The following is an 8,588-nucleotide window of genomic DNA, read 5'->3' as shown; positions in this document are numbered from 1 at the left end:
TCGTGAAATTTTTTCCAAGACGACAGCTAATGATTTTTACATCGCCTACGGATGATTTTTATCGCTTATTAACATTTACTAATACCTAAAGTAGCATTACAAACGTATTTCAAGTGTTTTGTGAAAGTTTATCGTCTACTTTTTGAATTTTAAAAAATGACGTTATGTTGTGAAATCGCTGTTTTTTTCGTTTATCACACAGTCTACATATAACGATATCTTGGCTTTATATGGCCCGATTTAATCGAAATAAAGACCCAATAGTGTTTATGGGACATCTAGGAGTGCCAACAAAGAAGATGGTGAAAGGTAATGACTGTTTTCTATTTTATTGTGCGGTTTGTGTAACGCCGAAATGCTAATTATTTTGTTTACGTCCCCTGCTGTGCTTTTGTGTTGTAGTGTATTGGTGCATGCTATCAGATAATAGCTTCTCATGCTGTCGCCGAAAAGCATTTTAAAAATCTGACTTGTTGCCTGGATTCACAACGAGTGTAGCTTTAATTTGATACCCTGCATGTGTATTTTAATGAACTTTTGAGTTTTAACTAATACTATTAGCATTTAGCGTAGCGCATTTGCATTTCCAGAGCTCTAGTTGGGACGCAAGCGTCCCAAGTAGAAGCAAGAGGTTAGGAGGTTAACACAGTGGTGGCAGGGGTGGTAGAGGAGTGTGCCTGGCCCTGGTTCGTCTGGGACCTCTGGTTTTGGCAGTACCTTAATAGAAAACACACCCATCGTGTCTGTCACGGTCCTTTGTAGTCCGAGGGTGTAAGTGCCTGCATCAGAGAGCTTAATAGTTTTGATGGTTAGTAGGATTTCATCACCTTTACAAAGTTCAACAGTGCTCCCAGGTTTCCCCCATATCATGGAAAACCTATCCACCTTTGTGGGATCCCCTAATGCTATAAGGATATCCTCTTCTCCAATCCCAGAACTGTCCCAAGTTGGTTATCATGTAATCTTCCACTATTTATTATCAATGATAAATATGACTTCTCTCTGTTACAATACCAAATCCCTAATAGCCCATTCAAAAAAAACTTCACAGCTAATGTTATAAGACAGAATCCTGAACCACTTTCTCATTTGCGGTTCAAACAGTAATTCTAAACCCTCAACCAAAACTGCTTCATTTCTAATGAATTTACCTTAAAACTAGTAACTCAATATGACCCCATTCATTATACAAATGACTCTCCCCTGAGGCTGATCAGACCTCAGAAGCCAGTCATGATAAGGTCAAAAGGCCATACCATATTAGACATAAAGATCCCTTTATCCTTACAATAGAAATAGTCACCTGTATAATTCAAACCCATAAAAAAAACATCTCATAAGGTTCCATATGTGAGCGTGCCTCTTTAAAATCTCCTTGCACTAAAACAAATCGTTCTAACAGTTGTTTTATATATATATAATTTGCAGACCTTTTTCAATTTGGTCGTCTACCCCTGATTACTGCCCCTTCTGGAGGAATTCGGTACCCATATAAAACATGATACATTTTTTTTCAAAAGTTGCTAATATATGCATATAAAAAATATTATCGAATAGAAAACACTCTAAAGCTTCTAAAACCGTTTAAATTTTGTCTCTATGTAAAGCAGAAGTGTCAGGGCATGCATTCTCCCAAAGTCTCTCTTGTAATGAAAAAAAGTTGCCACCACTTTGACGTCATCGTATACGCACTTACCAAGCAGTTACAACCCTGGGAAGACTCTGTATGTGTTCAGCGCGAAGCCTGCTTTCGATGAGGCGTGTAACTGCGCGCGCTCACGAGACTTTGAGCGTGCCGAAAGGTCTCGGTCACGCCAAAAAAAGTGCACCCCTTTGCGCGCTCTGGACTTTTTCTCTCTTTCCCTCAGGATCGATTAAAAGACGTGTGTGTGTCTGTTCGCCCTCACGATTGCTGTAGACCTTTATAACATGTTAAAGCTTAATTATGAACATAGTTTGACAAGTTTACTCGACATATTATATATACTTTCAACGTTTTGGTGCGCATCCACTAGAAATTTGCCTACATTTCGACCGAAATGTGGCTAGTTTGAGAACCGAAAGACACAGACTTGAAAACTGAACGCTAATTTGGTGAGTATTAACCCTTCCAGGTCTTCTGATGGAAGAACAGCAACGGTAAGGGAATATTTATGTGTTAATTTTGGGTTTCTGTCAACTCCAAGATAGAGGAGTCATTATGCTAATGTAGGAGCGCCTACTCCCTATTATAGCCTAGTGAACGCAAAATGTAACGTTAAAAATAAATGTAACACAGCGATTGCATTTAGAAGAAGTGTATCTTGCTATACATATGTAAAACATGCATATTTAGTCAAAGTTTATGATGTGTATTCCTTGTTAGCTGACGTTATCTGCCGGAGCTATTTCATTTCTCCTGACATTGCAGTAGCATTTTTTGAACGATGCATAATTGTAAACAGAGATTTATGGATATATATTGCAGATTATTGAAAAAAAAATGAATGTACTGTGTAACATGTTATATTACTGTCATCTGATGAAGATTTCAAAAGGTTAGTGAAATGATTTTTCTTTTAATCCTGCGTTTGTTGATTGCATATTTTTTCCTACTTGGCTATGCTAATGAGGTATGTCTGCGGTGGTGGTTGGACATAAATATGTGCTATGTTTTCGCCGTAAAACATTTTAGAAATCTGACTTGCTGGGTAGATAAACAACTTGTTTATCTTTCATTTGAGCTATTTTTCTTGTTAATGTGTGGAGGTTAAATATTTTTAGGAATATTTTTTCGCATTGTGCGTTATGCTAATGAGCTTGAGCCCTAGTCACAAACCCGCATACGGTATTGGTGGACTATGAGGTTAAAGCTGCTCTCTCCCCCACTCTCCCCAAAATTATAATCCCAGGAGGCCTCTAAAAGTGAGACACCACACACCTAACTATCATTCACTAATGCTACCTCGAATCAGAAACTCAACAAGTGAACTATAACTAAAACCTAATGATAATTCCCCTTTGACTCAAATCATTAATCATAAGTTTTAAACATCGTCTACGGATATGTTTACTTAAATGACCATGCTACCTTTAGATACAATTAACCCGATAACATTATTATCCAATGCATTACTTTTTCTCTCTGCCGCAAATGTCGTACATTTCACAGTGTAAGGAATCCGTAATTTAATCCCCGATATTTAATAAATATGCATTCGCATTCTCTCATTGCTCCTTTAATTTACTTATTTTGGGTAACTCTCATCCGTTCCGGAACAAAGAGTTCTATCTAAAACCGCCAGAACACACTGTTCAAGTTTAATCAACCCCTAAAATAGACCATAACCAGTAAACAAATAACCAAAACATTTTTATATCAAATTCTTAAGAGTTACTCGAAACCCCCGATACACACACTAACAGCCATACATTTTGCTCCGTTATCCCCAGTCCCTGGTGACAAAAGTGTCTCGCTAGTGACGTCATCATCAAGCGCTCAACCTGCCAATTCGTAGCGACTTCAAATGAATTGTAAATAATTCTTGTTCGATTAACCAAACCTAATTTATCACATCTGTTCAAATCCTGAATTATAATTTACCACCCCAACCAACATCTCTAAATTCGCCAATTTTATAAAAGCTTTTCGATGGGCATAAATCATAATTGTCTCTTTGTTATCATTTAGAATCCATTTTGCTCTAAATACCTGTCTCGTCTTTGACTTAGTATTTTAATTACAACTCTATTCCCAATACGTTATTCACTTGTCTAATCCAAGGGCAACCTCAATGGTGGGATTTGAACTGACACCTCAACATACCTCATCAAGCACTTGAGACCACTCGGCCTGACAACAGATTTGTTAAATGTCTCGATGGGATCGACACATGGCCCTGCCATTGCTCTGCCTAACTTCCATGGATTTCATTCAAGGTTTTCGATACAGCAACTACAGTTTTTTAAGGTCATTTGCCACGTAGGTATTACAGGATGAGGTGGCCGAGTGGTTAAGGCGAAGGACTGCTAATCCATTGTGCTCTGCATGCATGGGTTCGAATCCCATCCTCATCGTGAAACCAGTGCAATTCTGTACTTTATTATGCCATTGGAAGATTTTGACTTTCACAAACACTGGTAAGATGGCCGACTGCCACCGCGAGAGCACAGGACTTGGTATCTTAGTGGTGAAGGCGATGAACTACATGTGTGGATCAAAACACCAACCTCTTCACGAAACATTTTTCCTCTCTTGCATGGCCCCACATGAATATAGAATCCCTCCACAATCCTAGAGAAACTGATGAGATTCATGTATTGAAGAAAGCTTTTCAAAGGGCAACCTCAATGGTGGGATTTGAACCGACACCTCAACACACCGCATCAAGCACATGAGACAACTCGGCCTGACAACAGATTTGTTAAATGTCTCGATGGGATCGACACATGGCCCTGCCATTGCTCTGCCTAACTTTCATAGATTTCATTCAAGGGTTTCGGTACAACAACTACAGTTTTTTAAGCTCATTTGCCACGTAGGTATTACAGGATGCGGTGGCCGAGATGTTAAGGCGATGGACTGCTAATCCATTGTGCTCTGCATGCATGGGATCGAACCCCATCCTCATCATGTAACCGGTACAATTCTGTACTTTATTATGGCATTGGAAGATTTTGATTTTCACAAACACTGGTAAGATGGCCGACTGCCACCGCGAGAGCACAGGACTTGGTATCTTAGTGGTGAAGGTGATGAACTATATGTGTGGATCAACACACCAACCTCTTCACAAAACATATTTCCTCTCTTGCATGGCCCCACATGAATATAGAATCCCTCCACAATGCTAGAGAAACTGATAAGATTCATGTATTGAAGAAAGCTTTTCCAAGGGCAACCTCAATGGTGGGATTTGAACCGACACCTCAACACACCGCATCAAGCATTTGAGACAACTCGGCCTGACAACAGATTTGTTAAATATCTCGATGGGATCGACACATGGCCCTGCCATTGCTCTGCCTAACTTTCATAGATTTCATTCAAGGGTTGCGATACAGCAACTAGAGTTTTTTAAGGTCATTTGCCACGTAGGTATTACAGGATGAGGTGGCCGAGTGGTTAAGGCGATGGACTGCTAATCCATTGTGCTCTGCATGCATGGGTTCGAATCCCATCCTCATCGTGTAACCGGTACAATTCTGAACTTTATTATGTCATTGGAAGATTTTGACTGTCACAAACACTGGTAAGATGGCCGACTGCCACTGCAAGATCACAGGACTTGGTATCTTAGTGGTGAAGGCGATGAACTACATGTGTGGATCAAAACACCAACCTCTTCACAAAACATATTTCCTCTCTTGCATGGCCCCACATGAATATAGAATCCCTCCACAATCCTAGAGAAACTGATAATATTCATGTATTGAAGAAAAGCTTTTCCAAGGGCAACCTCAATGGTGGGATTTGAACCGACACCTCAACACACCGCATCAAGCACTTGAGACAACTCGGCTTGACAACAGATTTGTTAAATATCTCGATGGGATCGACACATGGCCCTGCCATTGCTCTGCCTAACTTTCATAGATTTCATTCCAGGGTTGCGATACAGCAACTAGAGTTTTTTAAGGTCATTTGCCATGTAGGTATTACAGGATGAGGTGGCCGAGTGGTTAAGCCGATGGACTGCTAATCCATTGTGCTCTGCATGCATGGGTTCGAATCCCATCCTCATCGTGTAACCAGTACAATTCTATACTTTATCATGGCATTGGAAGATTTTGATTTTCACAAACACTGGTAATTTGGCCGACTGCCACCGCGAGAGCACAGGACTTGGTATCATAGTGGTGAAGGCGATGAACTACATGTGTGGATCAAAACACCAACCTCTTCACGAAACATATTTCCTCTCTTGCATGGCCCCACATGAATATAGAATCCCTCCACAATCCTAGAGAAACTGATAATATTCATGTATTGAAGAATAGCTTTTCCAAGGGCAACCTCAATAGTGGGATTTGAACCGACAACTCAACACACCGCATCAAGCACTTGAGACAACTCGGCCTGACAACAGATTTGTTAAATGTCTCGATGGGATCGACACATGGCCCTGCCATTGCTTTGCCTAACTTTCATAGATTTCATTCAAGGGTTTCGGTACAGCAACTACAGTTTTTTAAGGTCATTTGCCACGTAGGTATTACAGGATGAGGTGGCCGAGTGGTTAAGGCGATGGACTGCTAATCCATTGTGCTCTGCATGCATGGGTTTGAATCCCATCCTCATCGTGTAACCAGTAAAATTCTGTACTTTATCATGGTATTGGAAGATTTTGATTTTCACAAACACTGGTAAGTTGGCTGACTTCCACTGCGAGAGCACAGGACTTGGTATCATAGTGGTGAAGGCGATGAACTACATGTGTGGATCAAAACACCAACCTCTTCACAAAACATATTTTCCTCTCTTGCATGGCCCCACATTAATATAGAATCCCTCCACAATCCTAGAGAGACTGATAATATTCATGTATTGAAGAATAGCTTTTCCAAGGGCAACCTCAATGGTGGGATTTGAACCGACAACTCAACACACCACATCAAGCATTTGAGACAACTCGGCCTGACAACAGATTTGTTAAATGTCTCGATGGGATCGACACATGGCCCTGCCATTGCTCTGCCTAACTTTCATAGATTTCATTCAAGGGTTTCGGTACAGCAACTACAGTTTTTTAAGGTCATTTGCCACGTAGGTTTTATAGGATGAGGTGGCCGAGTGGTTAAGGCGATGGACTGCTAATCCTTTGTGCTCTGCATGCATGGATTCGAATCTCATCGTGTAACCAGTACAATTCTGTACTTTAATATGGCATTGGAAGATTTTGACTGTCACAAACACTGGTAAGATGGCCGACTGCCACTGCAAGATCACAGGACTTGGTATCTTAGTGGTGAAGGCGATGAACTACATGTGTGGATCAAAACACCAACCTCTTCACAAAACAAATTTCCTCTCTTGCATGGCCCCACATGAATATAGAATCCCTCCACAATCCCAGAGAAACTGATAAGATTCATGTATTGAAGAATAGCTTTTCCAAGGGCAACCTTAATTTTGGGATTTGAACCGACACCTCAACACACCGCATCATGCACTTGAGACAACTCGGCCTGACAAAAGATTTGTTAAATGTCTCGATGGGATCGACACATGGCCCTGCCATTGCTCTGCCTAACTTTCATAGATTTCATTCAAGGGTTTCGGTACAGCAACTACAGTTTTTTAAGGTCATTTGCCACGTAGGTATTACAGGATGAGGTGGCCGAGTGGTTATCCCCCCCCCTATATTTTTCCGGTTTTCCCAAAGTTCACACTTTTTTAAATTGAAAAACAACAACATTTGTTTTTCTGTGTACACAACAATGCTTAAACCACATCAGAGGATTACTTTTGAGTTCTGGGAAAAATCTAAGAAAGGATTTTTGAGTTTGGTTGCATGTCCTTCACTGTTGTTTGGTTAGCTGTGTTTGTGTAACGCAGTAAGAGCACATGTGATGAGTTCGCAAATCAAATGTCCACTTGTGGTGCTGCTGAACAGCAAAAAGCAAGTAAGTTTACCTTTAGTTATTGTAATTTAAATACATTTGTTGTAGTTAAGTGTTGAGTTAGATTACCTAGCTTCCTCATTAATTATTTAAAACCATTTGGTGACTTCACAGTAATTACTAGCTAGCTAGCAGGCTCAGTTGAATAAAAATCCACCTAGATACAGTCAATTCTCATAGTCACGTCATGAGATTTGTAAATGAAAGAGGAATGTTCTTAATACGGATCGAAACCAGTTTCCCATCTCCCCGTTTAGAGTATTTCTGGCACCGAACAGAAATGCCCTTATCTAGATGGTGTGACAAAAGCGTAGTGGTTAGAGCATTGGACCAGTAACCGAACGGTTGCAAGATCGAATCTCTGAGTTGACAAGGTAAAAATCTGTCATTCTGCCCCTGGGCGGGGAAGTTAACCCACTGTTCCTAGGCTGTCATTGAAAATAAGAATGTGTCCTTAACTGACTTGCCTAGTTAAATAAAAAAGGATATCCCCAGCCCCATGCTGATAGGAATTTGGTAAAAACGGATTTAAGTTTCCCTGCATTAAAGTCCCCAGCCACTAGGAGCGCAGCCTCTGGATGAGCTTTTTCCTGTTGCTTATGGAATACAGCTCATTGTGTGCGGTCTTAGTGTCAGAATCAGTCTGTGGTGGTATGTAGATATCTATGAAAAATACAGATGAAAACTCTCTAGGTAGATAGGGTGATCTACAGCTTATCATGAGCTACTCTACCTCAGATTAGCAAAACCTCACCTGATCCACAGGTTACTGTAGGTTGTGAGAGGTATTTAAATGGATTGATAGACCTGCAGAGTTTGCATTTGTGTGTGTGTGTGTGTGTGTGTGTGTGTGTGTGTGTGTGTGTGTGTGTGTGTGTGTGTGTGTGTGTGTGTGTGTGTGTGTGTGTGTGTGTGTGTGTGTGTGTGTGTGTCAGAGCCAATCTGAGGCTACTGCACCAGTTATTCCTCTTCTGTTCCATGCTGGA

The 8,588-nt window shown here is 40.7% G+C and overlaps 1 non-coding gene across 1 annotated transcript; it reads left to right on the top strand.

Annotated features, from left to right (window-relative positions):
- Positions 1-5,086: 5,086 nt before the first annotated feature.
- On the top strand, positions 5,087-5,168 carry trnas-gcu (transfer RNA serine (anticodon GCU)). Its single transcript has one exon. It is a non-coding gene; the product is annotated as a tRNA-Ser (tRNA).
- Positions 5,169-8,588: the final 3,420 nt, after the last annotated feature.

Source organism: Oncorhynchus nerka, linkage group LG16, assembly GCF_034236695.1.
Source record: "Oncorhynchus nerka isolate Pitt River linkage group LG16, Oner_Uvic_2.0, whole genome shotgun sequence".
Lineage (NCBI taxonomy): Eukaryota > Metazoa > Chordata > Actinopteri > Salmoniformes > Salmonidae > Oncorhynchus > Oncorhynchus nerka.
The sequence above is the reverse complement of the archived record's forward strand: the minus strand, read 5'-3'. Positions and strand labels throughout refer to the sequence as shown.